Source organism: Suricata suricatta, chromosome 5, assembly GCF_006229205.1.
Source record: "Suricata suricatta isolate VVHF042 chromosome 5, meerkat_22Aug2017_6uvM2_HiC, whole genome shotgun sequence".
In the NCBI taxonomy this organism is placed as follows: Eukaryota; Metazoa; Chordata; class Mammalia; order Carnivora; family Herpestidae; genus Suricata; species Suricata suricatta.
The window spans coordinates 146,306,251-146,312,090 of NC_043704.1; the positions used below are offsets into that span (position 1 = coordinate 146,306,251).

The window sequence follows — 5,840 nt, forward strand, 5'->3', positions numbered from 1 at the left end:
CTGAGCCAAAATGAAAAGTCAGGTGCTCAACCGACTGAGCCCCCCAGAAGCCCCATTCTTGATTACTCTTAAGGCACAGCAAGACTTATTAGCCCTTCATCAGACTTACCCACTAGGGACAATGGGCACCCTTAGCAGGTTTATAGATAGGGAAAAGAAATAGGAAAAGGAAGGGAAATAATGTGGTAAGGGGATCATAAAGAACAAAGATTAAAAAAAAGGAGAGAGGGAAACAGGTGCAAGAAGAAGGGAGGAATGTGGCCAAGGAGGAGAGCAGAAAAAGCCAAGGTTAAAGAGGTATCAAAAAAAGCTATCATATCATCAGAAGTAACACTCTGCTATTGCTCATGCCATATTGGACATTCATAACCTGTGTTGTTCTAGCCTCCTTTTTGGTAATTAATGGCCTTTAGTTACTAATGATTAATAATGAACATTGTTAATGTATATTTTCAGCTCAAAGTTCAGGGAATATTTTTTTCCCTTCTAGTTAGGTCCCCAGTAAAGACATGGGCTTTATAATGTAGATAGTAATATGTTCAGAAATCCAAGAGGCAGAAATCATTCAGAAACTATTTTAAAAATTCATTGATTTTCTACTCAGGATAACATTTGATAATGATCAATACTCTCCTCCAGGGCTTTCTAGCCCTTTGTTGGTTAGGGCATAATCCTTCAAGTTTTTCAAAAGTAGGAGTAAACCTTATGACTCACACTGCCATAGAAGAGTGGACCCCAAACAAAAGGGCTCATCCAAGTTCAAGTTCCAGCGACATGAACCTCATGCTGGTTCTCCTTCCCAGACAGTCAGTCTCCCTGTTTTTAAACATAAAGATAATTGGCAGTGATGGTATCCCAAAAATTATTTTCCTTTTTTTTTTCTGAAAGATTATTTGTTTATTTTGAGAAAGCAAGCATGTGAGCAGGGCAAAAGCAGAGAGAAGGAGAGGTAGAGACAGAGACTCCCACCCTGACAGCACGGAGCTGGGTGAGGCTTGAACCCATAAACCATGTGATCATGGCCGGAGCTGAAATCAAGAACCTGACACTTTAACTGACTGAGCCACCACGCGCTCCCTATTTGAGTTACTGAATGTAGGTGTCCTGTAATCTACATCAGAGAGGTTACAAAGTAATCAGCACAAACATGTCTCATAATATTTTGCTAAATATAAAGAGGGAGAACTCTACCCTCTCTCCTTTCTAAAAGCACAGAGTTCCTGGGCATAGAACTGACCCATCATCCTGTCCCATGCTTTTCAGGTGACAGCATTAAAATGTGTGCACTCACAGAGAAAGAAGTTAACACCAGACACACGTTGTAACTGGATGACACATGCATATTTTGTCTAAATTCAAAATATAAACAGAAAAGGGTTAATAGTAACTATAAGTAACAAGCTCTGAGGCAGCAACTCTGGGTTTGTATCCAGAGCTGTCATCTATGTGCTGTGTGACCTTGGGCAAATCACTTAACCACCCTGTGCTTCATCTTTCCAGAGTAACATGAAACATACATTCAAAATGGCTAAGGAATTATGTAAAATATTTGAATGATAAGAGTTTGGATATTTGTTTAAATGGATAAATGTGGGTATCAACTTTCTCAAGTGTTTAGATTTTATTAGATATGCTTAAAGAGTTTTATTTTAAAATCTCAGTATGTGTAGTAATTATGTTTTACAACTATTTACATTCATAATAAAAAGTTTTAGGTATCAACTTTAAATATACAAAGAGGTGCCTAGTTTCTCAAAATTACTTTTAGGAGAAAAGCTATTTTAGGAGTAAAAAGACACAAACCTTGAAGATCATAGATGCAAATCTCTCACTTCCAAATACAGTAGGAAAATCAAAATTAGTTTTGGTGTAGAGCCATCATTGGACTATATGAAGTCTATTAAAATGTTATTTGATCTGTATTAATGAGTAATATAAAATATTTTTGGGATTCATAAATGGAAACTTTCAATTAAGAGCTGACATAAATTTAATGAAATACCAAATAAACTGGTTGCTCTTTTCAATCATAGTACTTCAAGCGGAGTAAAGCAATGTCAAAAAAGGAAAATTCAAAAACATCTCAAAAAAGTTTGACAATAAATTTGTATATGAGATAGATGTAAAGTGATCGTTTGGGCTTTATATTCCACTGAAAACAGCAGAGCAATCAAATTATGCATCATTTTCAAGCTTTGCATCAATGATTCGGCACTATTTTCCTGTCAGCTTGATTCTCAAACTTCTATATTAATAATAGCCTCAAAACTGATGAATCATGGATAATGGAATAATTGTCTTTTCACTGATAAAAGAAAAAGACTGAATACTTTAAGCAACAACGCTTTTTTTTTTTTTTTTTGGAGGGGGGATGTTAATGATTCACTTTGTCATCACCTCCATCCAGAAAGAGATTTCTATTTCTCCACATCTCAAATGTGAACATATTTCAAGCAGGAAGCATGACCAACATGGTTCACACAGGGGTGAAACTCCAGCACTTTTCCAAGTCCGCCCCCAATGCGACAGGGACACTTTGAGCGTGTAGTTAAAGAGGAAGGAGGAAACTGTATTTTCGACTATTAATAGTGGTGACATAGAGGAGGGAGAAATATAAACATTCATTAAATAAAATGTTCTTGGGACACCTTGGGGGGCTCAGTTTAAGTGTCTGACTTTGGCTCAGGTCATGATCTCACGGTCCGTGGGTTTGATCCCCGTATCGGGCTCTGTGCTGTTAGCTCAGAGCCTGGAGCCTGCTTTGGATTCTGTGTCTCTGACTCTCTCTACCCCTTCCCCATTTGTTCTCTCTCTCTCTCAAAAAAAAATTAAATGTTCTCATTTTCCTCCATATAATTCTGAATAGTTTACAGTAAGTTATTCATGTCTTGTGTGAATAAAATAGTATGAAAATATACTCTTAACTCAAAACAGGAGTGGGGGCTTATTCTCCAATTTTCCTTAGTGGAAAGGAAAACTCACTTCCTTTCTTCCTTCTCACTTCCTTTCTTCATTTGGATCAATGACAATATTTAAATTGCTGTGCTGATTTATGGTCTACAAAGGTTTTCACTCATTTTTCTTGATTGATCTGTACAGTACTCTCGAATGCTTTACAGATGACAAAACAGAGGACAAAGAGGCTGACTGATTTCCCCAAGGCTCTCTAGCTAGTGGGTTATAACCCTAGTCTATCATGACCAAATTTAGGCGTTTTCTCCCTAACAGAAAAGAGTATCCACTTTCACAGTGGAAAGAAAGCTGGACTCATGAACGCAGAGTGAAATGGCGGCTACCAGGGTCTCCGGGAGTGGGGAGCAGGGGGTATGGTTTAAGGGTACAAGCTTGCAACCAGTCAATAGGTAAGCCTTGAGATCTAATGCACAGTGTAGCAATTACAGACAACAATACTGTGTTCTAAACTTCAAAGTTGCAAAGAGACCAGATCTTATTGTTCTCAGCACAAAAACAAAGTGATAATTATGTGACATGCTCCAGACGTTAGCAAGCCGGGGTGATAATCATGTCACAATACATCAGTGTTTATATACCGTCAACTTATAAAATGCTATGGGTAAATTATATCTCAATAAAATAAAAAATAAAAAATTTTAAACGTAAAAAAAGAGCTACTGCCTAAGATCCCAGTTTCTTCCCAGGGTTTTAAAATCTATTTTCAGTCTCTCCTGCTCTGGTTCAGTATTTAGTCGTTAGCAGTCATGTGAAGGCATCTGGGTAAGAGTGTGAAAGGAAAGATCTCATCTGTACTCAGATTTTAAGAACTAAAGCAATGTTATAAGAATGATTTCAGCATGTATTCAGTCTTCCAGAAGGAACTTGGGATTCTGCTGTGAAGTCAGTAAGTTAAAATAAAACAAGCAAAATCTTTAGGAAATTAGTTTGCCCAGTGTCATGCCTCAAAAATAACAGCATCAGCAATAGCAAAGATTTTGTTTTAAGGTCAGGGCATTCAACTCTCCTGCTATTTTTAGTGACTTCTCTACCTGAGCCATTCCATGAATTATTCATAGCTGTACGGAAATGGACCGTACCGTTTGTTGGTATTTTAAAATAATGACAGATTCTAGAATGTTCACTACAGCTGAGGATGGCGGCTGCGGGTAAGGAAACAGAAATGCCGCCGGGTCCCAGTCCTTCTCTCAATAACCGGGAAGCAAGCATGTCATTTTGTCAGAGAAACCTTTCCACCCTCCGACACAAGTGACACCTGAGGAACTGCCAGGGATCTATTATTTTAGAGGTGGAGTAATCATCGTCATTATTCCCATTTCTGCGCCTCCTCTTCTGGCACTCTCTCAGATCGGGTTCTTGGAAGTCCCCCGATATTGATATTGCCATTTTTAAACTTGCAGGATGGACAGGCCCTTCTAGAAAGTGTTTCTGTGAAACAGTGGTCAGGATTGGAAGATGGTTCTGAAAACGACATCAAGCCCATCTTGCTAATTACTTTCCAGGAAACTTGGGAGAGTAGATGCTCCAAGCACCTGCGATTATGGTAATGAACCCCCCGCAGTGTGGCTTATGCCTCCTGTGTAGGCAGGGCTCAGCACCCCAATGAGCTCTGTTGTGAGATAGAGGGAAGGAGGCCGAGGTGGGAGAGGCTCTGAGGAGGGGCATGGGTGGGGTTTATTAGGGTGAAGGCCAAATAGGTCTTCATTGAAGTTGTACGCTGTTTTTCTAATCAGAATTATTAAAGTTTGAAAAAAAAATTTTTATCAACATGATGATGATAAATCAGCTAGACTTATTTCAATGGTAGGGAGGAGGAAGAAGAGGAAGAAAAAGTGTAAAGTTTATCTCCAAAGCGCTTAAAGGTCATCAAGTCAGACATGCCAAGATCCACATTTGTACTTCACCTTGAGGAACTGACTGCGTGGCTCAGCACTGTGAAGTTTTCCTAGATGTGTCTGCACAATGCCTGGCGCACAAGGGGAGCTCAGTACATGTGTATCCTTTCTTCTCTCTGCTCTCACTAAAACCAGCATCTGTAACCTGAAAACCTGTCTAATCAGAACTTACCTATTCTATTTGGAAGTAATAACTGGAGGGTAGACCTCTTTAATGAGGTTCCTGTCTCCATCCCCTCCTCATGTTGGCTGTTCTAACTCCTGCACTTTCCAAAGTATGATGATGTTTCCTTTGCCTTTGGTCAGAAGCCTCACATTGGAGATTGGGGAGGGAAGACCCAGAAGCCTTAGCGCCAAACCAAACCAAACCAACAATAAAAAAGCCTGTTTTAGCGACTCCCAAGGCCATCAGATTTATGGGGCCAGTCAAGGTCTTCTAACACCAAGGGGATCACCCATTTTTACCAAAATACAGCTCTTACATAGTTTCTCTACGTGAAATCCATCTTTGGTAAGTAGTATAAGTCACTTCAAAGTGGTAATCAATTTCCCCTTTTAGTTATCAAGTATTATAAAATTAGATGTGATCTACAGATTAAGAGCTGGGAAATTTTAGGTCACAGTGTTTATATAATGACACATTAGGAAAGATACTGTGATCACCTTGTTTTGTCTAATATCAAAACCATGATCATTGTTTTGTTACAGATAGAGCTTTGTCTTGACCTAGACAGAATCAGTTTCAAATTCTAAGTGTGCAACTTACTACTTATGGAATGAATAGCAAAGTCTTAGCCTGCCGAGTCCCAGTCATTTAGTTCTATATTGAAGATACTTAATGATCTCCTCTGTACATTGGACTGTGGGATTGAAATCAAACAAGTATGCAAGTGGACAGAGCCAAGAATGTGGTAATTCTCCAGAAAGTGTTAGATCACTTACAATACTTCACTATAACCTAATTTAAAATCC

The 5,840-nt window shown here is 38.9% G+C and overlaps 1 long non-coding RNA gene across 1 annotated transcript; it reads left to right on the forward strand.

Moving 5' to 3' along the window:
• The first annotated feature begins 4,175 nt into the window (after positions 1–4,175).
• On the forward strand, positions 4,176–5,245 carry LOC115292970. The gene is made up of 3 exons (XR_003909273.1): positions 4,176–4,261; positions 4,374–4,516; positions 4,781–5,245. It is a non-coding gene; the product is annotated as an uncharacterized LOC115292970 (long non-coding RNA).
• Positions 5,246–5,840: the final 595 nt, after the last annotated feature.